Genomic DNA, 27570 nt, shown 5'->3' with positions numbered 1-27570 from the left:
CTAAATATTGTATAATTTTAGGGAGTGGTAAGAGTGATAAAGAAAACTTTGTAAGGGATTAGTGATGACTGGAACTAAATGATGGATGAGCAGAAAAGAAGAATATTTAAACAGAAAAAGGAATGAAGTTTGGGATGTAGACTTCAGTTTGGGGATAATAGATTCCGGCAGAGAAAACAGAAAAATGCAAATACCTTGGACTGGACTGAACTTATACATTTCAAAGAACAGCAAGAAGGCCAGTGTGGCTGCAGCAAATTAGCCAAAGGGGAGAAGGTAGGAGATAGAAGTAGAGGGAAGGGCCGAATCATGTAAGGCTTTGAGGACATCACCACGATGTCAGATTTTATTACAAATTTGTTGTGAACTCATTGGAAATTTTTCAATGGGAGAATTGACATGATTTACTTAACTGCTGTGTGAAGAAGCTCTAAGTGTAACAAGAGTAGAAAAAAGGTAAGACCATTTAGAAGTCTAGTGTAGAGGTCAAAACGAGTAGGTGGTAATTTGGATGAGATTGGCAGCAGATGAGATAAGAGGAATGGTCAGATTATAGGTGTACTTTAAAGGTGAAACTAACAATTTATGGATGGATTGGGCGTGAAGTGGGATAGAACAAGGATATAAGGATTACTTATAGGTTTGGGGGCTGAAAAACTGCAAACCTGATAGTGCCTTTTATTGAGCTGGGAACCAGTACGGCAGCAGCAGGCTTGGAGGGGGATATTGAGGTCAATTTTGGCATGTTAAATTTGTCCATCCAAGTAGAGATGTCGAGTAGAGAGTTGGATATATCATGCTGCTGCTGAGGGGAAAGACAAGACTAGTGAGAAAAATTGGGAGGAATTCATGATTTAAGAGAGAATAGTTCTGAAGACAACACAATCCATAGGAGGAAAGGAGGGAAAGAGTTTGTAAGTAATTAGGGAGATACTGCACTTTTTTGGTGTGAAAATAAATGTTCACCAAGAAACTAGAGAGCAGGATTTCAGGTAAGCACCCAATAATATTTGTTGACATCTGTTCACATGTGTGACTCTGTTCACAAATGTGTCTGCCTAGTTTGATAAATTATGAGATCAATAGGACCTCATATTTTCTTTCCATGATTACCTTTCAGTGAACTGCAAAAATTCAGAGATTTTCTACCAATTAACCAGGGTTGGTAACACTTTAATTAAAAGACAAAATAGGGAAGGAAAACTGCCTCAAAGGAAAAATAGTCAAATTTTAGATGTATGTTTTTTTATGTGGAAAAGGGCTAGAAGAGAATATTTATAGCAAATATACTATTATTAATTAAAAAACACTTACAAAAACCCATAGATCTACAGCCAAGCTTTAATGATTTATTTAATGTATTACATATTGTTAAGAAAGTTTAATAAATGTGCTCTATTGCCCATTAATAGAGTATGCAGAAACAAATAAAATGATTTAATATATTTTCTTTAAATGTTTCTATATATCTTCCTGGCCAAGTTGTTAAAATAACTTGTAACTCTAAATATTTCTTCCATTATAGCCTAAAGCCACAGAACCTATTTTTGTAAACTTGTTGAAATGTACATATTAGACGACTCTAATATTTGTATTTGAGAAAATTAATTAATGAATATTTGTCCTAAATGGTATTTGAGCATTGTAATTTCAAACGGCTGACTTTTGCTTCTAAGGTAGAAGAAATTTACAGTAACCAAAAAGAAAACCCCAGAAAACATAAAATTATAGCTAAATAAGAAAGCAAAAAGCTAATAGTAAAATAGTGAAAAGTCCAATTAACATCATGGCTTTTTCCAATAGGTATATTGGAATATGTAAATCAGTTTTTAAAATATTGAAGAGGAAAAAATTCTTTTGTAAACAATACTTTTTGGTTACAAATTCACACTAGTAATTTTATAGCAAATCTATAACACGTGAACCACCATGAAGACAGGGCATGCTGTAATCAGGCTGATTTATGAATTTACTATAACAAAATGATTAGACACTGGATTTAATCATGCCACATCTGGGATTTGGCACTCTAACTGTAGAATTTGGCACTGTAGCCCAGCTGCCAGCCCTGCCACAGTGGTAGAAACTTACCAGTCCTTTGTAATAAGCTTTCCAGAGAGAGAGAGAGAATTACGTATATCTCCTACATGTGCTGAGGTGGCATGACTCATTTGTGACTGGAGGCTTTCTTACATATCTTACTACCCAATGATATCCATATGAGTGATCACTGCTGTGAACTCAGGAAATGAATATCTGGATAGTTTTCATGATGATACTAATAAATTATTCTAATGAATTCTGATGAGCAGGAACTAATACAATAATCTCACAAATTTCAAATCATATTATGCTGGACCATAGAGTAGCTTGCTGTAGCCTTAGCCAGCTGCCTTGCCAAGTTCTAAAGCGATGTACTATAGTATAGATATTATAATAAGGAATTTGATTTTGCCGCCAAATCATATCTGCTAAAATTTAACAACTGAATGTATCAAATACCTGTAAAAGAGTTAATTCTCCTATGGTCAGATTTTGAAATGCCCCTCTTCTCAGTCTCACCAAAATCCCAAACTAGAGAAGTTACATCATATTTTCTTTTTTGACAACTAACTTCTGGAATGACGTTGTTAACAGAAAAACAGAAATGTTGCAAAGGAGAACTGATTTGAGGGGAATGTTAAGATTCTGTTTTGAGACTTTAGAACTTTAATTAACATTATATTATACAGATAAAGATTGAGGAGAAAATTTGTAATCATCTTACCGGTGTGCCTGAAATAAAGTAAATGATGCTAGCTGCTGTAATAACAAATCTGAAAATCTTAGCAGCTTCAAACAGTGCATGTATTCCTTGCTCCAATGCAAATATTCCTGTTGGCAAGCACTTCAGGTGATTATTCAGGGGCAGGCACTTTATATCTTCTTGCTCAGACCACGTCCAGTATCTCCATTTATTTGCTGAATAAAGATCAGGAAAGTCAAGTATTGTGTATGAAAGATTTTTAGAAGCTGGGTTTTGAAATGACATACAAGAATCACCCTTGTCCACCACTGTGTAAAACTGTAAGGAGGTTGGAAAATATAGTCTACTTGTGTGCCTAGGAGTAAAAGGTGAACACACAGAATCTCTGCCACATTTTGTTTGGTTAAGAGGTGAGGAATTGTGATGTGAACCTGAGCCGCAGAACGGAAGTGACCGTGAAAACTTGATGATAGGTGGGGATTTTGAAAATGTGTGTGTACATGAAAAAGCCAAAGTTTAAACAGCATCTTATAATTCTTTGATACATATGGGGAAAGAGTAGATAAAATTTTTAAAGTATATTAGTATTAAACTAATCTTTGTAAATATGAATCATATTAACTAAGCATTTCTGCCAATAAGATAAATGAGATCAACACATTGAACTGGTTGAAGGGATCCAAGTTCTTTTCTTCAGTTTTGTTCATCATTTAATGTGACTTCTGGGAAAACATTCTTTTTTTTTGGAAATTAAATTTATTTTTTTCTAGTTTGAGCCTCTGTGGAGCTATAGCTTCATGTTAGACCTGCAAAGGAGGACTCTTTATTTTAAATCCTACTTTCCGCAATATTAAATACCTCTCCTACACTTTTTCATAGATAATGTTGTAGTTCCTTTTTAAGTCAAAACTATGCAAAATAAGAGACTAGTGATATTGTTTGGCAAGGCATACAAACAGAATCCATAAATATATTCAGCATTTCAAGTTAAATATCACATAAAAGTAGCTTTGCGCCTACCGTGTGGTGCAATACTCTACACGTTTCATGGTAAAGATTGTTAACTGAGATTTACAGTGGAAATTTATCTCAAAGTCTGTTTTTTTTAAATGACATATTTTCCAGCAGATGAGTGGGTTTTTTAACTGGCACATTCTAATATGCTCAGTGTTCATTTCAATTATAGACATATTACTCTGACAGATGTTTCCAAGGGAAATGTTTATTTCAATATTAGCAGAGAAACATCTGCTGTTGGAAGGAGAAAGACTGCCATTTTATTTCTCCAAATCTTACAAAGGCCAATGGCTCATCACCAAAACCGTCTACCACCCATCTTAAACAAATATATTTATATTATTAGGAGTGAGCAACAATTTCCTTAATATTTCCTGGAACTCCAATTGTGTTCTACTGAGATACATGAAAATGTTTTTTGAAATTCTATAATCTTTTTATTTGCCTATATTCATACAACCCAAAACTGACAGGGGTAAGATAGACTCATAACTCAGTTAAAAACTATTACAAATAGAGTAATGGAAAGAGAATACCTACAATATAAAAGGCAATCGACCTTTTTATTGATACTTATCCATCTGAAAATAACTTCAGATTTGGAAGAGGTTTTTCTCATTATAAGTTAAAGGTTAGAAATACATCTGGTGTTTTCTTGAGTTCTGTGGCTGTAGAGAGAAGTTTTATCTTGACCTGATTTTTATCTTGTAAAGAGTTTTAAAAGGAAATGGAATTGCATAACCCATGGCATACACCTTCCTATCACTACTTTTTAGGAGAAAATCAAACTTGGTAAGCTTTTATTTAGTAAATACCTTACAAGTAATGATCATTTTTTAATAAGTAAAACCTAATGTTCCAATGTAAAGACTGTTAAATATGACTGCTAACTCTCTAATGAACTGTGACATAATACTAAAGAGGAAAAGTTTACATTTATCATCGCTTCCAGCAGTAGAATATCTGAACATAACAGAAGTAATAGTTGTATTGATTTGAGTCCATGTGTTTTTGTCTAAGCCAAACAAAAATCAATAACATCACTTTTGCAAAGTAAAAACTGTTTTTCCAACCCAAGTAAATATGATGATTATATCTTTTTACACAATGTATTCTTTCCCCTCAGAGTTATGACTAGTCCCCAAGAAGCCTAGAGGGTAAGACTTTGTTTGTAACGTCGAGAAAAGGAATTAACAATTGGTTCAAGAACTTCAAGTAGTTCATAGCAATGGCTGCTTTGACATAGGAAAAGTGATGATTGCAGCAGGAAGTTTAACAAGAGAATTTTTTCTTAAGTTTACTTACAGAAATTCAAATCCCAACTCAACAGCTGTCTAGCTCTGTGACTTAGACAAATGACCTAACCTCTCTATTCTTCACCTTACTTATCTGCAAAATGGAAATAATGATAATACCTAATTTGTGGTATTGTAAGTACTAATTTTGCGAAGTCCTTACAATAGTATGTAACATATAGTAAGCTATTACTGTTATTAATTTTCTGTTCAAGTAAGAGAGATTGTAGGAGAGCACAAAAGAAATATATAACCTGGTGTTATTCTTCTATTTTAGATCAATGAAATTAAATTACATTACACATGAATTTACTCACCTATTTAATAAATTTTTTGGTTCATTTTTAATTGAGGTATAGTTGATGTGCAACATTATATAAGTTTCAGATGTACAACATAATGATTCACAATTTTTAAAGGTTATATTCCTTTCACAGTCATTATAAAAATATTGGCCATAGTCCCTGTGTTGTACTATATATCCTTGTAGCTTATTTATTTTACATAGTAGTTTGTACCTCTTAAACCCCTACCCCTTTCAAGTCCTTCCCCCCTTCCCTTTCCCTACTGGTAACCACTAGTTTGTTCTCTATATCTGTATGTCTGTTTCTTTTCTATTATCTTCACTAGTTTGCTGTATTTTTTAGATTCCACATGTAAGTGATATCAGGCAGTATTTGTCTTTCTCTGTCTGCCATTTAATACTTTTTAGTCATAGCCTGTATCAGGCTATTTATTAGGAGCTTCGATCCTAGCAATGAACAAGACAGAAGTGGCCTGGCCCTCAGACAACTCAGAGAATTCCACCACTAGAGAGTATTATACAATTGTATGCAATTAAGAGTTACAACTGCCTTGAAGCAACCACTATGTGCTATGTCTTTATAATGAATAAACATAAGAATACTATGTTAATTTTAATCAACAGTTATTTTACATTTATATCTCTAACTTCACAACAACCATAGGTTACCTATTACACCCATATTATAAATAAGGATCTTGAGATCACACAGAATCTAATGGCTTCTCTGAGCTCTTTCAACTAGTAAAATGACAGGGCCAGAATTCACGTCTCTGCCCTCATTCTCTGCACTAGCTATTATATAGCAGAGCTCTCTTCTTAGAAATCCCTAGACTCTGTACTCTGCACAGTTTTTTTGTTTTGTTTTTTGTGCGTGTGTTTTGTTTTGTCTTGTTTTGTTTACGCTGAGTGCTTTCTTCCCCCTCAGGGAACCATTTTCTATTTTCACCCCAAATCAAAACGCAAATTTTTAAACCAAGCTATTGGTTCTCAAACCTCCCTGCACATTGGATTAACTCTTAAAAAATACTGATATATTGTTCCTACCACCAGATTCAATTGGTCTAAGATATTGCCTGGATATTGAATTTTTTGAAGTCCCCTGAGTGATTTTAACATATTTTGAAGGTTGATAACCAAAGAACTAAGATATAAATGACCTCGTGGGTGGTGCTTAAAATAGGGATCGGAGATATAAATTAAGGGACTAAGTTTATATAATTTGGAGAACTATAGTGAAAAATAAAATAATACAAATTCAATTTTACAGGAAAATTATTTTGTAGTATTTCTATAAAGATTAGAAAGATAACTGATTAAAACATATTTTCTTATTATTGACAGGTTTAACAAGACAAAAGACATAAAATCTCCCCATATATTTTATATGTTCTATGATTAGATTTTCCACAAACTAGCTTCTGCCTTTACACATTTCAAACTTTGTATTTCCTCTACTATACACATTTTTGGGGGGCACTGAGAGCCATAGTATGAGTTCACATTTCAGTACAACCTCTAACCCTGTCAGGATGCTCTAGCAGATTTGTATAATGAGGAGTAGTAATATTCCTGAAAGCTATTCATACCTGGCACAGCTAGCCATTATTTAGCTATACACCAAAGATACCACGAACTGTTCAAGTACATCCTGTACCCAAAGTACATTTATCCCCAACTCAACTTTCCCTTAACTATATCCCAATAAGCCTGTGGCTAATCCACAGGTCCTATGCTAGGGGAAGTGTAATGGAAGGGAAAATCATGTAGTGAGGAGACAATGGTCTCAAATGATTGTAGTTATTATACTACTTTTGAAAATCTTACCAAAAATTCAGGACCCTTAAGGGACCTGTCCAAGTGAGGGATCCTGACGATTTAGCTTTATGATATTCATGGCAAATCCATCTCTAAATATTAGCCACTATTATTGTCAATAGCATCTCCATCATTTCAATAGAGGGTAATAATCTGGTTAGAACATGCAGATAAAAACTAATATTAGTAAATGCCATTCTAAACATTTCACAGATATTAATGCGTGTACGCCTCACAGGAACTTTGTGTAAGTAATATTATGATCACCAGCTCTCAGATGAAGAAGGTGAGACCCACAGAGGTCAATGACCTTAACTCACAAAGCAAGTAAACGGCAGATATGATGTGAACACAGGCAGCCCGACTTTAAACGGCATGTTAGGGATCTCTATAAAGTTCAGCCTCTTAGATTATCCTTGAAGCCGAAAATACATAGCCCTTTACCCTAGTTTGAGGAACCATCAAATATTTATTTCAAATAACTGAATAGGGACTGTGGTAGTTGATGAAAATTGTGGAAAACTGCTTGCTTGAAATGAAAGATAGGTGGGTCTATGGGGTCAGTATGGGAATCTGCCATATACTGTTGAGGCAGCTCACATAACACATAAAGGAAAACTTTAAGGTGCGCCTGACAGGAGAAAAGGGAAAAACTGACAGAAATGTCAAGCGAAAGGAAAACTGAGTCAATTTCCTACCTTGTGTCAAAGCAAAGCCCAAAGCAAAGAACATTTATAATGTGGTTTACAAAGATACACAAGATCAATTTACAAGACAAGTTCCATATTTGCTATTAAGACAGATACATCATAATGTAAAGGCATTACAGGTCCAATCAAAGAGCTTACAAAGTATGGAATGCAGTGTTAATTGTGGTTCACCCAATCAGAAATCAAAAAGTGGAGTGTGTTGTGGATAACTGTATCCATTCAACGTAAAATGTGTAATAGTTATGTTAACTATGTGGTTTGAGAGGGGAACTGGGACTAAACTGAGCATCAATGTCCCTCTGAGAGAGAAATTTAACAGACTAATTCCCATTTATCCTAATTCAATTCAGAAGTCAGGAGACAAAAATCATATGCACCAAACCCTGACACACTGCCTATTCCTTGTCTCTGTCTCTGTCTGTCTCTCTCATAACTTATCAGAGCATTTAGCATTTATCATAATCATTTAAGTGCTTATTTATTTGCCTGTCTCCTCCAAAACATAGAGACCTCACTGCTGGCAGATCTTATCTTTTACTTCTGTGTTCTGGTCTTTTCACCTTGGAAGTGTTCCATAAACCATAGAATGATGAATGAACAAATCAGTGGGGGAGGGAAGAAATGCAATGTCTCACATCCTGCTTACTATGCGTCACAGGGTTTTAAATTCAGCACCACTGAACGTAACACTGAGCAATGGCCAGGAATGTGACTTCCAAAACTTTCCACAAATATTGTACACTTCCAACCACCCTTTGAACACTTGGAACACTTTTATTCTCTTATAATATTTATCATATCCATTCTCCAACAAATATATATATATTGAGTATGACTATGGGATAGACACTATTTCAGGCAATAGTGAAAAAGTGTTGGACAAAACGATTCTACTTTGTGTTCTATTTATAGAAGTATTGTTCCTGTCTAATTCTTCTATATTAAAAAATTCTTGTGGCCTACTCAACTTTGTATCCCCTATAATACCTAATAATTCATCTAAAACATGTCCCCTTTTTAATTGCTAAGTGAATTTATACTGAATAAAAGCAAAACTATGTGTTCAAATCTTGCAAGCTAAATTCACAGTGAATGGATATAGTTATGCCATCACTAGTTCCATGGGAAACTATTTATAAACCGCAGAATAGTCTTTCCTGAGGAATTTGTGTGTGTGCACTGCTGCTACTGAATCAGAACCTATGATTTAACAAAAGATAGGATATAACAGAAAAACTCTTCTGAGATATCACCCCATCCATATACAAAAACGCTTGATCTGCAGATACTGAGGTAGCCAAGCACCAAATACTGTGGTATAATTTTTGAGCACCCCCTAGTGTAAACAGTAACTTCCTCACTAAGCCTGTGGAATCAGAATACATCATCTGTTATTACTGAGATCTGAAATTCCAATTTCTCCATCAATTTAAATAATTTACTTCTAGGCTTTAAAACGTGCACTTTCAAGCATTCAAGCTCTCAATCAATTTATGAGCACTGTCTCAGTGTTCCTGCCGTTCAAGCCCTGCCAAATGTTCTTTTGTTTGTTCTTTGAGAAATGAATGCTGTCTTCTCCAACGGGACCAGAAAGTTTTCCTGTGAAGTCAGTGTTCATTTTCATTGTTTTGATTTTACCTCCCCACTTCCCCCCAAATGCAAATATAGTTTTATAATTTTATTTATATCTAAGGTTTTGCTTGTTCCTTCTAGGAATAATACATGGAAAAAACAAGGTTAAAAAAGCTATATGTTTTACAATTAAGTAAATATTGCTAGGAATTTAGAAGACTAAGAAACATGAACTCTGAAACATTTTAATTCTTACCATCCCTCCTATTTTGAAAAACATATAGTACAATATGTAATTCTACTGAGAATATTCTTCTCTCCATGTGGTAAAACTCGACATTAATTAACTCCTTACATGTCTATAGATATAACTTTTAGTAACTTTCCTTTCCTATAGTGGAATTTAAGCAAATTGAGTCCAGTCTAAAGATGAGGTTCTACAATGCCTTATCTACTTCATATTGCTTATTAATTATTCTTTCTTGAAATACTCGCCGAATTATTGTTTTTTTAAGAAAAATGGATATATTTTAATGTGTGACTTTGGGCAAGTTTGTAGGCTTTTCAAAGTCAAGCATTAACTAATCTCTCATCTTCTCATTTTACATTCCTACTCATATTCCTTCATGTGCATACAAATTCCACTAAGATTAAGGTGTGTCAGTTCATATCTATTTATCTCCATTAATTTCACTATCTTTACCTAATGAAAGGATTAACTTTATAGTTTTGATAGTTAAAATCATAATTAATTTATGCCATGGATAACTTTATGGAAATCAGAAATATGTCTGCTTTACTCATTGCTTGAAAAAGACAACCTTTATTCAGCAGTAGCAAAGGTGGAATTTATTTCTTCTTTATAAGTAAAGATATGAAGCTCACTTTTCATATTTCAATACCTGAATCAAAAATGCTAATGAATTCCTTAAGATGATTCTACAAGTAAGACAACTTCTAGAATCTAACAGGATATTTAACATTGCGTGAAAAGAAAGAGAAGGTCAAAAAACAGCCCAATTTCTAGCGACATCCTAAAATGGTACCTTGGAGACATCACTTGTACTTTAATAATTTATGAAGGTCTAAATCCATAGTAAGCAAATGTTAATAACAAACTCCCATGCTGTGCTCAAGAATAGCTCAAAAAGCATTTTATACAACATATTGCTGTAAGTCAGACTGAAATCTAGAGTTAACATGTGCTTTGTTTTCAAACTAGAAGATACAAAAACATAAACGCAAAATTAAAATATTGTTTTACTGGCTGCCTCAGTTAGCAACTTGTTTTGCTCCAAGGGAGAAAATAAAATGCGTGGGTTTTGTGTGTGCTTTCTCTTAAACCTCTTCTTAACATTCTAAGCTACTTTAGTATCGTTACAACTTTAATATTACTACTAAAGTAACGTTTAAATAATACTACTAAAGTATTATTACTTTAGATTTAGATTTGGGAGTGACCAACTAAGTACATGATCATTAAAACCTTCAACGTAAATGCAAACCCTCAGACAAACTGAAAAAAGCATAGTGAGAAAAGAGGTGAAAGGAGAAATCTGGGGAAAACTATTTTTAGGGGTCACACAAAACAACAAACAGAAAAGGAGACAATGAGCCAGTAGAGAGGGCCAGCGAGTTTGAAGATACAGAGAAAAAAAGGAATCGATTGATTCAGGAGTGTTTTGGAGATGGAGAGGAAAGGGATTTAGTCATGGGAGCCAGAGGATATAGTATAGAAATTAACCTTGACTAGAAGGAGAAATACCTCATCTGCATAGAAAACTTTTAAGTATGGATGGATTTGGATGTGGATGTTGCCTTGCAGGAATGGCAGTAGAAGAATTCAGGAAAAAAAAGTCACACACATTGTCATGTTGGTGATAGTTAAATCATTATCTATTTTAAAATATCTATAGTAAGAAATAAAATGGGAGTTTTCTAGGAGCATGTGGATGAATATGAGTGTGGAAGACTGTAGCCATAAATAGACTTCACTTTTCAAGGTATTTGGGACGGAGAAACAGATCGATGTTTTTTACTGATTAAGAAGTTCAAAGACTTTTCTTTGTTGTTTGTCATCATCATTGTTGTTCTGCTGTTGGGGCATTTCAGAGGGAACAATTAGAGCATGAAAAGATGAAGAATGCAATAAAAATATTAGTGGTGCAATTTTAGATACATGGGATTTTTAAATAGGTTGGCTTGCTTTTCTCATGTGTCAATCCTTGTGCTTGACCCTCCTCCATTCAACCACAAGTATCTTGGAGAGAATTAAAATTGAAAACGAAAGGAAAAAGTTAATGAACAGCTTTGCCTTTCAAATTGTCTTGTGAAGCTCATTTCATTGAGGGACAAGTAACAGCAAAAAAACTTTTATTTTGCAACAGCAGAGATCATCGAGAAGGAAAAACAGGATGAGGATCGAGGATCAAAAATCAAAGCCCTGAAGGAACATAGCATTAACTTGATTCACAAACATAGTTTTAAGAGGTAGATGAAGAGCAATATTTTATAGTTATTCTTTGATAGTGTTAGTTCTGACTGAAAGGCCAGGAAAACCCGTAAGGCAGAAAAGGGAGAGTCTCCCCAACCAAAGTGGACCGTTCTTGTTAGGGAATCCCCACTTCTTCCAAGAGCAAGTACTATCTATACCAGCCCCGGTAAGAGGGAGACATTGCCTTGCTGAGGAGCTATGTAAGCAGTCCTTCATACTGCAGGTAGTAACGGTAAGATAGCCTTTATGGATACCAGCATGATGCTGGCCAATCTTCAGCAGGGTAAATTCCCACCACAACTATTCCCATTAGACAAGCTGTTCTTCAATGTCCTACAACACTGACATGCTCTCCAAATAGGATAAGGTCCTGGATAACCAGAGAGGCACTGGAAAGTAGAGGGAAGGACAAAGCTCCATACACCCCTGGGCTTGGAGGGGGATAAGCAGAGCCAGCTCCAGAGTCCCCACACTCCCCAACAGGGGCAGCGTTGAAATCCATTCCAGTTACACTTTTTAAAAAGAGGACAATTGATGTAAAAAGATCTTAGGAGGGACAATCTAATCAAGAGCAAAGGTATATGTCAAGTCACATATAAGTAAGCAGGAACATGCTTCTTCTGAGGTGGGAAGGAATCAAGGGGAATTAAAATACAGAGGAGCAAATAAGGAAAGTGAGGGAACTAACAATATATTCACATAAATATAGGAGACTAGATAATTTATGAGAAGATGGTGCTGGGAGGATGGCTGGTCTGTGTTTTGGGGTTTGAGAAATTTAGGGAATCTTGGATAATGTGACATGCTTTAAATAAGACATATTACAAAGGTCCAGCTGAAATTAGGTAGCATAAATTTGTAGTTTAAAAATCATTAATTACCAAATTATAGCAACATTCACCATGGTTCAATTTATTTTGGTTTAATTTATTTCCCTAGTAACAGATGTCCATGTTATATGCTAGTTGCCAAACCACATGATTCTGTTTGATAATAACTCTAGTGCTTATTTTAAAATATTATTTGTGTTATTAGATATAAACTGAATATTTAAATGTCACCAAGTAAAAAATTTTTTGAAAACTAAGGCTACAGAATTCCAGTGAAATTACTCACACTTCTCCCATCTGTTATGCAAAAAAAGTCCAGGCTTAAAAAATGTTAGTATATATAAATACTTGACTTCCAGCATTTGCCTATATACTGTGATTTACTAAATTGTTACTTTAAAAGAACAGAAATAATAAAATGAAAAGGGAACCAGCAGTAATAGACAAGTTTTATTAGCCCAGAGAGGCATTATACAGAAATGTCAAAATGACCACCTACTGAAAATGGCTGGAACCCTCACTTATTTCTAAATGTCACCAACTGCTCAAAATAAACACTATGGATGATGTACTAGCAGCCTTATATGATGTTCTTTTAATGTTATCCATACTTTATTCACTCTTTTTCCCTCCAAACTTCAAGTGACCCTGCATTTTATTTTGCTTTTTCCCTAGCAGCATGCCATAAAACTCTTGCTTTCCTCTCCTAGATGAACTTCTTCTGGAACAGCCTCCTTCAATAAACCCATCCAATCCTTCAACGCCCACTCCAGCTCAACAGGAAAAGGGCACAACTTTTAAAGTCAGAAAATTTGAGTTCAGAATTCACCCTTTGCTAGTTATATGGCCCTTGAGCAAGTCTCACTCTGGACTACAGTTACCTCCTCTGTAAAATGAAAGGATTCTGAGTCTCATCCTTCAACCTTTAACAGTCTGTGATTCAAATACATAACCCATTAATACTAAGAAGCTCAGAGAAGCAGCAATATACAACCAAATTAGGATCAAAAAGCATGCCAAAACTGTCATAGAAGGGAAACCTGGGCTTCTACACCAATATTTTTCTACCAAATTCCCCAGATTTCCCATTTTGGGTTTAAACTTTCATATGAGTGAAACTATCATTGATAATGTCGGGAAAAAAAGATTAATTTGTGTATATATATGTGTGTGTGTGTATATATGTGTATGTATATATTACATATATATGTGTATATGTATATATATATATATTCTAGAAACCATCTTACAATTCACTGAATTCAAAAGGCATTCACAAAGTACTGGTTGGCAATGTTAAGATTTGCTTACTTGATAAACCATATCCAGCCATATGATTGCTAGGAAAGCAGTCATATAAAAACATCGGATATGTTATTTGTATAAAAAAATATGCTTTGAATCATAAGAACAAACTAGTGCCAGGAACTTGTTATGATTCCTAAATATTTAAAATTATTTTGATGTAAGTGTATGCCATTTAGGAAATTACAATAAATGTGCATTTACATTAATTTTTTTTAAATCTCTGAAATAAAACTAAGCTATTTTGTTTAGTATCAAGAAGGAATGTTTAGAGTATTTTTCCAAAATAACTAAGTTCAATGAATTTGCCATTTAGTTTCTGCAAAAAGTACCATTTATATGCTCATATATGTATACACATGTAGGTAAAATAAGTGATAACACCATAACATTTTCATCAAACTCCCATAACTTCTTAATATTTCATCAATTATTTCCATGTACTGAGAATGCATTTTAGAGCAAAAATCAAGAGTCACAGCAAAAATTTTTAAATGTACTTTTGAAGCTTATAAATGCATAAAAGCTATAGGCAAGACCAAAGGCTAATTTATAAAGATCATCAAAATAAAATTAAGCAGGAGAAATCATATCAATTCTAAGAATCATTTTGCACTGATAGGATATTGGCTTAACTACTGTCTCAAAATTATAGAAACTCGTTACATCATCTCTTACTGTATTGCCTTCATGTGTGTGAATGTTTTGCAGGGTCCTATATATAAAGACAACTTTGCACATTAATCCTCCAAGCCTTTATGGCTTCGGTAAAAAATTATTCAAAATTGAGTTATGGACTAGATTTTTTAAAATCACATTAATACGGAATATCTCAATGAAGAGCCATTTACACGAGAGTATAAATTTTTACCTTTATCATTATTTTAGAGTATACAAATGCCATCTCAAAAACAAGGTTCATATGACATGTGAATTGCACATTCATCTTTTTAAATTATTAATATGAGAAGGAAGAATGTTGTTACCTCTCAGTGCAGGCGGCTGCAGTGGCAAGTCCAGCAGCTTATGACTTAGAATCCCGTAATAGCTAATTTACGGTATTCTTCTATTTCAAAGCGCTTATGTCTTAGATGGGTTCATACCTCTAAACACAAATTCTTATCTTTCCAGCTCACTTAACTCTAATCATTAGTCCCACTCCAATAACTCTTCAACCCACTGGGACCACTAATTTATTAATCTATCACTTTTTCATTGGCAACCAGCCCCTCATTTTCTTAAATACCCAGTTTAGATTCCTGGTCCACAATGCTCATCTAGTCTTTGAACAAAACCTGAGCTCCTGTACTTATGCCCTCATCTGTACTTACTTGAAGAAAAAGAAAAAAACCAACCCTCAATCCCAATTAAATCCAACTTTCTTATCATACCATGCCTGTACCCACGCTGCTCAACATGACTGTAGAAAGCACACACAATCACGTGGGCTAGTCTCACATTACATTCGGGACCATTTATCTCACTCTGGACCTCAGTAGTGCTCTGGAATTCTAATATACATCCCCAGTGAGTTTACTCTCCCAATTACGAAGATTATCTCATACCACTTTGCATCTCCTCAAATTTTCAGCACCCACTTCTCCTCCCTACTCTCAGGTGAAAACCACATTCTTAGTTCACTGAACAAACTGAAGCAACCAAAACAGACCATCTCCTCCTCCCATGCCTATGTCTCTATTGATGAATCCTGAAGATCCTTTTTGTTACACTGGATGACAAATCTCTACATCTATCTAAGGTCAACCCATTCACTTATATGCATTTCAAACTTGTCTCCATCTCAAAGACTTTGTTCCTTTAGTTATCACGTCTCACTCAAACATAAATTTTATTTTTTCTCAGTTTATTGGATGGTTTCTATTTACACAGCAATGTTCTATAATAACTTTCACTAAAGAAAAAAGAAAACTATACCTATGTGCCATTTAGTCACTGCTTAAATTCTCTGCTTGCATCTTGGCAAACTTTCTCAAAGGGTTTATTTATATTTGCTGCCTCCTTTTGACCTCTTAGGGCTTTGATCACAACCATTCCATTGAAATTGTTTTATTCAAGGTTAATGACAGTCTCCAAGTTGGTAAATTCCATGGTTATATGGTCTATACGTAGTTTTAATTTTACTCAACGTTTCAGCAGCTTTTGACTAGATATTTTCTCCTTCTTGAAACATTTTCTTGTCTTCAATTACAAGACACTACATAATCCTGGTTTTTATTTTACTGTTTCTGTTCAGACTCATTCTCTGTATTTTCTTCCTCTTCCTGACTATTAAGTACTGGAATGACCTAGAACTCAATCTTTGCCTCTGCTTTCTCTATCCACCCTCACTTCTTAGGTAATGTCGTCCAGTCTTAGGGCTTTGGAAACCATCTATATAATTTGATAACTCCTAAATTTATAACCTCATCTTAGAATGCCCCCACTATCTCTTGACTGTTCATCTAACTGGCAAATCTCTCTCCTCACTTGGATCTTTAATAGACATCTCACACTTAACGTTTCTAAAATAGATATTTGATTATTTCTATCCCTTCAAACCTGGCACCACAAGTTGCTCTGGCCAAAAACTCTGGAGTAAAATCATGAACAATTACAGTGTACTCAGTCTTTAGAATATACGTGAATCTGACTACTTTTTTTTTTTTTAACCTCCACTGCTAGCACCTTATTCTAAGATATTACCTTCCACAGCAGCTGGAGGATCTTTTAAAAATCTGATTTTTAATCTTTTAAATCTTTTAAAAATCTGATTATGACACTTCTTATGTCAAAAATTCCCGAAGGCTTCCCATCTGGTTCACCTTGGGGACCTTACATTATGGTCTAGTATATTCTCTATGACCTCTCTTTCACCTGTCCCTTTAACCTTATCTCCTAATGCCCCTCCCCTATTTTCTGAACTCAACATATTTACACTTATTTCCTCTTCCTTAATTCCTTTCTTCCTTATATTGAGAAGACTTGTTCATTCACTTTATTAAGGTCTTTTGTCAAATTTACCTCCCCAGAGAATCCTTTCATGAACATCCTTTCTAAAATAACCTTCCCCTTTTATTCTCTACCTTTAATCTGCTTTATTTTTCTTCATAACACTTATCTCCAAGAAATAATATAATAGTATACATATTTACATATTCGCTTATTTATTGACTAACTCCTCCAATGGACTACAGACTCATAAGGACTTACTCTCTGTCTTGCTAATTCCCTTATCCCTAACACAGTACTTGGCACACAGTGAGAGCAAAATAATTATGTATTGAATGAACAAATGATGATAAAACAAATGAATTTAGATAAATCCATTACAAAATTCAAACTTACTCTATTTAAGATTCTATTACCTATTCTCATGTGGCATAAGTAGTGCATCCTTTGTGGCTTAAGTAAAATGTTCTTTAGTATTTTTATCATTAACTATGAATTTCAAATATAGGAGTTGTCTAGAGTTTCTTTAGTCTCACTACTTTAGCGTGATATTCAAAGATGAACCCCATTCAAATATAACGACCTTCACCCTAGGGTCTCACCTGCCCTTGTTCTAGAATAGTATTTCATTGTAGTTTTGAGTCAAACTACCTGACCTCCAATACAGACTTAACTCATTATTAGTTGTGTGACCTTAAACAAATGATTTAACCTCTTTGTGTCTGTTTCTTCATCTGTACAATGGAGAAAATTCCCATAATACAAAGGATTAAGAGATATAATGCATATAAGGTACCTACATATAGTACCTGGTCCCCAACTTGCACTCAAATAATGTCAGGTATTATTACACATATATTTCAGAAGGTCCTGACTGCTTTATCCCTGACTTAAGGTAAAATATTTCTGGGGACACTGGCTTCCTCCTCACTATAAATTATTTTCTGAACATGTGTGGTAGACAAGGATAGAAAAAAAATCAGGAGTTCTAGGATTAAAACTTGCCAGTGTTACTTGGTTATGATATTAGGTTCTGAATATCTGATCCTCAGATTCTGAATTCTGCTTACCTTTCTACCTCAGAGATCTGCCAACTTCTCTTTATTCAGGAGCCCTCCGGGGACTTGCCTACTTTCCTTTATCTACCAAATACTTACTTGATAGTCAAACACCACTGCCTGCCATTTGCCAGATCTCTGTACATCTTAAATCTAGCACCTTTATCTCTCTGCTACAAACTTTGTAAATCATATTTCTGGTTCTGTTTCTGACTATGTTTCATTACAAGTTTGTGTATTTATTCTGATAGGTCAATATGACATACTTCTTAGCATAATTTTATATTATGCTCTTTGGAAAATTTAGTCAGAGATAGAAAAACAACTAAATTCAAACTAATGTCAGCATCTATGTTAATGTTTCTTCATCTATTTTATTTTTATTTTTCAGAGGATTCTTTTCTCCTTTACATAAATTTTATCCCTCTACAGATCTCTGCAACGAATGCTCTTTATTGAATACAGTAAATAATTTACATGATTAAAAATCAAGAGGATTTTTCTATTAAAATGGATTTCATTTGTTTTTTTCAAAATATTTTATGAGAGGGCAATTATTCTCAAGCAACTAGCTAGTTCCTCCTAAAATCTAGTATGTGCTATTATGTTGTGTTACACTCCTTGATTTAAACTCTAAACTAGAAGTGAAACAAATAAAATAGTTATAGGTTATTTACTAAATTAAAAATGCAGTCTTCCAAAATATATTTCTATTGCCACTCTTAAAGTTCAACAACACTGTCTTATTGGATAGATTTGAAACATTCAGTCAGAACAAGGTCATAAAGGGGCATTTTTTTCATGTTTAAGTGAGCATTATTGTTTGGAAAAAAAAGACTTTAGCATAACTATTTCAATGTATACACTACCCGGTGATGCTTGTCTCTAAATTTTAAAACTGTTTATATATTTATAAATTTGAAGGTCAAAAAAGTAATGTAAGCTTTAAGAGTGAAAAGCAAGAATAAAATTCACTTTATATTTTACACTAAGATTTAATACTTTCATAGTGCTAAATTACAGTGTGAAAATGCAGGCATTTGGTACTTTAAGTGGATTAGCAAACAACACACAAGTAGACAGCAGAAATGAAACTGAATGCATATCGAATACAATACCCAAGCAATAAATGAGAAGAACAGTGTGTTGTAAATCTCCCCAAATGAAACTGATGTATGGAAGGTCATGCTGATTTACATGCTAAACAAATATAAATCAATAGTGTGATTCAGCTTTTAAAGCTAATGAGTTACGGAGGTGCTTTTACGGTATTTAGAATAGCAGCGCAGATGTAAAGTGAAGCTTTCTAAATTACCTAAGCAAAGAAAAACATACAAGGGTTAGTAAGGAGTCAGAGGAAAGACCTAGAATAAGAGTTTAAGACATTAAAAAGACTTCATAATACATCAGAGAATCATGAAAAATTGTTCCTAAAGTAGATTGCAGAATGAACAAAATATAAGATAAAGGAATAGCACAAGATGGTCATACAGTGAAATATTTTGACAATGAGGATAGTTAAACACAAGACTAACTTTAAGTTGTGGAATCATTTGCTTAGAGAGATTTTAGCACGGACTAGGTCTTCACAGATGACATAGCTGGAACACAGTTCTTTCAAAAATGCTAAGCTGTTCACCAGACTGCTTAGAATATGTTTGCAATTCCAAAAAATAAAACTTGGAATTTAGCGTCAGCGAACCTGATTCTGAATTCCAGCTGAACCAGTGTTTCTTCTCACTCATCATGGCAGAAGTATAAAGAAGTAAAGTTGTTTGTTAGTGAGAAGAAAGAACACAGACATGCACAGTTATGTCAAGGAGAGAGACAGACATACACATCCAGGAAGCCACAGCCATTACCATTCATTAAAAAATAAATACATATATAAACACATATAAAGTAAACATTTAAAAAAATAAGCTCCCAGCCTTTGTGATATGCACATTGATAGGAGGGACACAAAGTCTTTTTTATAAATTACAAATAATGTCTCATTATTTTATTAATGTGTATTTATTTATTAAATACATAAGAATAATACAAAATTTAAACATGATTATTAATAATGGACCAAATTCAAAAGCAGATATCCCAGTCCAGAAAATCATAGTTGTGAGATTCAGAAGAGGAAAAAGTAGAATTCAGAAGAATAATCTCAATCATACCAGAATTGGGACCAGTCCCTTGGTTCTGAGGTTAAGAATTATAAGTACTTTCCAGGTGAGAGGAAACTAGAAGTTGATTTCAAAATCCCAATCTATAGACGCCTAGTTATTCATCATGATACCTGAGTAGAAAATATGCTTATTTCTTATTCCTTAATGGGTTCAGTCATTGCCAACAAATCTTTTTGTCATCTTCAATAAATCCTAAATCTAAGAAGAAAAAAAATACTCTCCAGGTATTGCTATACAAATCTCCATGAGTTAGATTAGCTGTTCCCAAATATTTGAACCTGAAGTAAAATATAATAACAAAAGGTAAATACTCTTTAAGAAGACCATCTTAAGCAGGCTTAACTCTGTCTGGATGATACACAAATGACAAAATTAAGATTAGTAGTTCTCGTATTTGGTAAGTATCTGAAGAATTTAGAAAGAACTATAAAGCTTTATTTAAAATACCAAGTTTCAATATTTAGTACTAGAAATTTTAAGATTAAAAATATGGGATGGCGCTCTAATGTTTACTGCATGGCTCCCAATTGTCTGCGATACACAATTAAGATACACAAATACAAGTAAATATGTATTTTAAATTAAAGCCATGAAGGAGAATTACTCAAGGATTGAAACATTTATTTACTAATATCTTCTACAAATATCATGTTGAACTATATGAAATTGTCATTTTTGTAGTGCAGAAGTAGTTGAATATTGGTGATTTCATATTGTTAAATTCAACATTTATTCAATCACATTTGTGTGTGAGGATCAGTTACAGGCACTGAGGGTACAATGTGAGCAAAATTAGAGTCTGATGTGTAAATAAATTAATCCTCTTCAGTTTTCATGGCCTTTTAGTATGTCTATATCTCCCATGGATGACTGTTTTCAGCCCATCCATCCATTGGTTCATCCATGCATTCATTCTACAGATGTTGATTTGGCACTTGATACGTGCCAGATATTTGTCTAGGTATTAAGCACACATTCATTATCAAAAAACAACAACGACAACAAAAAAACCCACACATAATCTCTGCCCTAATGAAACTTAAATCTTAGGAAACCAGACATCAAAATAAACAACCCTCACCACATTATGAATATAAACATTGTGATAAGTATATTAAAAAATATGTATAAGTGGCTTTATGAAAGAGCAACCAGGAAAATCTTGCCCGATTTTTGAGGTTTCACATTTTGTAATCAGTAGTCCACATTCTTTAAGGCGTCTCAAAACTGCAAGGGGGGAAACTGTAATAATGCTTAATAGCCAATGTAACGTGGGCTAAGTGCTTTACAGATGTTTTCTCATTTAATTGTCACAGCAAAGCAGACACAATCCTAGTCCCCATTTCACTGATCAAGAACCGAATCTTAACGGGTTAAGTAATTTGCCTAAGAACACAAAGCTAATGAATGGTCTCAGAATTTGGACTCTAGCAGGCTTTCTCTCCATTATCTCTGTTTTCAGCCTTTGCTTATGTTGCCTCCTATAGCTCAACTCTGATTTATCCTGTCTGGCCTGGAACTCCAGGCCTAATATAACAGCACCAGGACACAACTTTTCTAGAAAATATCCCTAGGATTTTTCAACTAAGCTCTTTTCTTTGTGTGCTGAGATGTAATTGGAAAACGCAGGGCAGGAGAAGGGTGACAGTTGATGGCATGGTCAGTCAGCCGAGAAACGACTGAAGCGAAGGTGTCTCAAGCAGTCATCATCTCTCTTCACATAATCCTATGAAATGTGATCTGAAGTTCCCTTTTAGTTTAGGACTGATACCTGATATTCAACAGTTATAAATTGAAGCAACCTTTACTCAAATCCAAAAATGCATACTCCAAAGATGCTAAAGTTTACACACAACTGTAACATAAAATCCTCAGAGTCTCACAATGCCTCTTTGTGTAGAGTTGAAATGGAAAAAAAAGAAGAACATAAGCTTCAAATTTTAGCAGACAACGTTAAAAGTTAAGAACTGGGTGAAATACATAATGTTAAGCAAATTTAACATAATTTGGACAAGTGAAAGACATCTCAGAATACTTGACAGGAATTTTTCTATTAAATTTCATGGCAAATGACCCTTATTTACCTCTTTTCATCACTCCTGATAAAGAAGTGATACTGTGAACACTACCATTTAATGCACTTACTCTGAAACATAACATTAAAAATAACGTAGTTATGATTACAGTCAGTAAACGCCAACTGTAGAAGACAAAATTTCCTGTACCACCAAATTCCCTCTCTTTGATTATCCACCTCTCCCATGTGGCTAAGAATAGGGATTTAATCTTTACCATTTTCCCCTAGGCCTCATTTGTAGGAAGCATTTCCACTATGTCCAGAAACCATAAATACATATTTTTTATGGCTGTCTTCATCTGTATGAAGCTGCCAAGTTTACTTTGAAATCTACCACACTCAACATAGGAAGATGAAACATTATTTATAGCACTGTAAAAGTTGTTACTAATGTGTGGTATATGAGTTTATATATGACACAGGTTTCTTTGGTTGCAAGCAACAGAAACCAACGTGGACATTCTAATGAAAAAAGGAATGTGTTGGAAGAAGATACAAGAGCTCACAAGATCTGGGGAAGGTAAACAACCAGATTTAAAACTGACAAGAAACAGCCAACTACAAATCCTACCAGACCTTCCAAAGTCACCACTGCTGCTACTAGGATCAAATGCCAATCATTTGTTCTGTTTTGAATTACTCTGCTCAAGTTTCAAATCCACCCCACCCCCCAAAAGAGAGAGAGAATCTGGCTGAATAAGCTTAGATTACAGACCTCTATCTTTTTCCTAGAGAAAGGAGAATTCTAGTTAAGTCCTAGTAAAAAAGCCCCCAAAGACCCCTTCTGTTTCTGGAGTAGGAAAACTTGATTTATTGCATTAAAAAAAAACTATGTACTGATGGTGGATCTTTCTCCAAAAGGAAATCGGAATACAGTTAAAATGACAAATCACTGTTGATTGGCAGAAGACAAGAAAACTAAATAAAACAATTTTTCCCCTAAACTGTAGAATATATGCATCTCCTTTGACCCAACAATAGCATTCCTAGACATTCACCAAAAAAGAAATGCATACATATGTTCACAAAAAGTATGTACAAGAAAATTCAGAGCAATATTCTTGGTAGTGGGCAAAAAACTGAAAAGTACTCAAATGTCCATTAACAGTAAAAAGGGTAAACACTACATGCATAACAAGGTGAATCTCACAAGTATTCTGTCGAGGGAAGAAGCCAGTACTAAACAGAACCTGGTGCGTTATCTGATGCATTCTTCTGTTACCAAATTAAAAACAGGCAAAACTAACCTGAGATGTCAGAAGTCAACATATGAGTTACTTTCAGGGAAGGTAGGAACTAGAGGGGACGGGAGGAAGTTTCTAGGACGCTACTGATGGCCTGTTTCTTGATCCAGATGCTTCTAAATGCTGTATTCAGTTAGTAAAATTCTATCCACCTGTGTATCTTTGTGATTGGAGTACTTTTCGTTGTGAGTGTGTGTATCACTGTATATCTACATAAAATTACATAAAGGAACTAATGGTGACATAAATTACAGAACAAAAATAGAAAAGATTAAAGGAATCCATATAGCCATCCTAATGCAGACATGACCAAAAAACAAAATGGAAGCAGCACAGTATGTTCATTCGTTTTCATGTAATATTTATTGTGAATCACACACATGGCATTATGCCTTTTCAGGAAAAAAGGCAGACTTGAAGTGATTTGCCTAAGATGGCATTACTAATAGTGGCAGGCACATGGAACAGGCTTCCTGAATGCCTGATGACAGTTTTCTTTTGTTCATATCACACCTCTCCTATTAAGCAGTTCCCAAAGTTTATACAGTTTCCACTTACAGAAAGCAGGACAAATGAGGTCCTACGATACCAAGTGTAATGACATACAGCCGAATGGATGTCCCTGCTTACAGCACACCTAGAAGGAGAAGCCACATGCCTGTGAGGAGCAGCTGCTTATGTACACCTAACAAAGAGGAGTTGCCATTCAAGTCCACACTGATCATTGATTATATCATTGCACTTAGGGGGCCTGTCAGGGTGATGCCAACTCTTAGGTAGAAGCAAGGGTCATTTTCTAAAATCAAAGCCTTAAGTGAAAGCCACATGTAGGTAAACATTACCTCGGAAAAAAATTCTTATCACCCACAACTTAACAATATACATATTCTCTGTGTGTGCTCTTACAGAATAATTCTTGATAAAGAATTAAAGTCTAAACTAGCATAAGAGGAAAATCTAGGTATAGCAGCCAGAAATTCAAATAGTTTTGACAATTATATATTGATCGTATTCCTAGTAGCAAATGAATGAGGGGCAAATTAAGAACTATGATATATCCCTGCTTGTTTCATTTTATTTTCAATATTAAACCTCTAAAATGTAATCAATTTGTTTGTTATGATTTTATAAACTAGTGTGTTCACACATTCGAGGGTGAAATAGGTTGTTAAGACAGTGAAATGAAATGAATTCATGACAGAGGTCTTATGATGATGTCATCATAGTATTGAGCTTTAAAAATACCTTGAGCAGAATATGCTGTATCCTCTGCCTATAGTTCACATATTCCCTAGACTTCTCATCAGACGACTGAAATGTCTCTAGGAAATGCAAACTGTAAGCCTGAAACCACAGTTGCCATTATAAATAAAACAGATTTTTCCACAACCAAACACTCCCAATACATAAATCAGAGAGCTTCGTAATCCAGACCCACTGGGAAGATATGTAATATATAGAATATGTCCTGGATTACATTAAAAAATCTAAGTCAAAGATCTAAAAATCTTCTGAATTCTGAAACCCATCTGAGCCCAAAGATTTCAGATAAGGAATGATAGACCCTTATAATTTAGTAAATTATACAACTGCAGATTTAAAAGAGTATAATATTAGATTGATGAAATTATTCTTTGTGTAGATCAAAATAATCCAATATCAACACTTTTATATGGTTCAACCTAGTTGTTCTTCATTCCTCATACTTTCAATTATTGGTGTAACAAGATATTAGAATGTACTTGGTTCTCAGTTTCAGCTGAGGCTCCAATAATGAGTATGGGTCAGACTCACCTTACCGCCCACCCAAAGGGATTTTAAAATAGAAATGCAAGAGAACCTATTCTGTGGTCCTTCGGACCCCTGATCCAGATCAAAGATATTTATTAAAGAGGAGAGAAGGGAAGGCTGCTTAAAAGTCATGAAATCCTACTTCTAACTCCTAGCACTAGTAAGAGGAGATAGGGCTTCAAGTTTCCTCCACAGAAAAGGAGGACCAGAAACAAACCTGGGAGGAACCCAGAAGCATACCCCATTGTGCAAGCCATGGTGCAGGACAGCGCTTATTACCAGATCACACCAAATGAAAGTCGTTCTTGTCCTAGTCCCTGAACAAATCTTCCTTCCCCGTATTGAGGTCAAAACAGCAATTGTTAGAAGGAGAAACCTGTCTCACTGATCATCCCTGCTCCCTTTTTCCTGATAATTTCCAGTCTGAAACAGTCCTTTGCAACAGGGAAGGGGGGTTGGAGAAAAGATTTAATACATGCAAATTCAGTGTTTAATTACAGGTATTGAACATTCTAACTTGGGTTGAGATTATATGCAGTTTAGAGGGACTAAGGTCTATGCAGAAAACACATGAGGCGTGTTTCTTAAGCATACTTGTTTATATTTATTAAGCAAGATATAAAATGAATAATAATAACTCTATCATGGACTAATCACATGAATATGTAGATAAATTTTGATTTTTCCTATATAACTTTTTCCTGTGCAAAAAGAACTAGAAGGACACACAGTACAATTTCTGTGAATGCAAAAGAAACTCCCAGAAATGCTACATTAAGATTATTTTTTAATTATAGTATGGAGGTTTCTTAAAAAACTAATAATAGAACTATCATATGACCCAACAATCCCACTCCTGGGCATATACCCAGAGAAAACCATAATTCAAAAAGATATATGCACCCCAATGTTCATTGCAACACTATTTACAATAGCCAGGACATGGAAGCAACCTAAATGTCCATGAACAGAGGAATGGATAAAGGAGATATGGTACATATATACAATGGAATATTATTCAGCCATTAAAAAGGAATGAGGTTGGGTCATTTGCAAAGATGTAGATGGACCTAGAGGTGTCATACAGAGTGAAGTAAGTCAGAAAGAGAAAAACAAATACTGTATATTAACTCATATATGTGGAATCTAGGAAAATGGTATAGATGAATTGATTTGCAACACAGAAATAGAGACACAGACGTAGAGAACAAACGTATGGATACCAAGTGGGGGAGGGATGGATTGGAAGATTAGGATTGACATATATACACTACTATGTATAAAATAGATAACTAATGAAAACAGACTGTATAGCACAGGGAACTCTACTCAGTGCTTTGTGGTGTCCTAAATGGGAAGGAAATCCAAAGAAGAGGGGATAAATGTATAAGTGTGGCTGATTCACTTTGCTGTACAGCAGAAACTAACACGACATTGTAAAGCAACTATACTCCAATAAAAAATAAATTATTTTTAATTATAATTATTAAGAGTAGAAATACATGCAATTGGTAATTGCATGCAATTAGTAAATATCAACTTTAATTCCATAAACTATCTTCAATATGAAATGATCATAAAATATTGGTCACGAGTCACATGTTTTAAATGTATCTAAAGATTTAGTAAGGCTTTGCATCAGAAAATAAACACAAGGTAATTCAGACTGGAAACTTCATTTCCTGTTAAGGTTTAAACTCCTATGAGAAACATAACCACATATTTCAAGGCCACAGCTTGAGGATTTTTATCTTATATTTATCTGCACTCAGAGCTACTGTGTTTATGTATATAATCTTCTCAACCAATGCCTCACATTCATTAATTCATTCTACACATATTCTGAATACCTACTTACATTTCAGATGTTCTAGCCAGTGGGTAGATAAATAATAGTGAACTAGACATGAATGCGTAGACCGCTCTCAGGAAGCACTGCACAATTAATAACAAGTATGACACGTCACAACATGGTAGAAAGCATAAGAATGCTTCAAGGAGTGATGCATAGTTCTATCGGGGGGCAAGGGAGGGTAAAATGTCGCTCATTATTTTTGCGCACAATCAGAAATGTGGTCACTGCAATAGACTCACTATGCTCTTAAAATGACAATCAAAACATAATAATTGTGGTACTGATTAAAAAAATAATGTATATATGGGACTAAATGAATGATTTC

General features: G+C 34.4%; 1 protein-coding gene across 3 annotated transcripts in view; it reads right to left on the bottom strand.

Moving 5' to 3' along the window:
* Positions 1-27570, bottom strand: part of TMTC2 (transmembrane O-mannosyltransferase targeting cadherins 2) — an 862038-nt gene that overhangs the window by 78777 nt on the left and 755691 nt on the right. The gene's annotated exons all lie outside the window — the stretch shown is intronic.

Source organism: Pseudorca crassidens, chromosome 11 (assembly GCF_039906515.1).
Source record: "Pseudorca crassidens isolate mPseCra1 chromosome 11, mPseCra1.hap1, whole genome shotgun sequence".
Taxonomy (NCBI): Eukaryota; Metazoa; Chordata; class Mammalia; order Artiodactyla; family Delphinidae; genus Pseudorca; species Pseudorca crassidens.
Note: the sequence above shows the minus strand (reverse complement) of the source record. Positions and strands in the feature narration are given on the sequence as shown.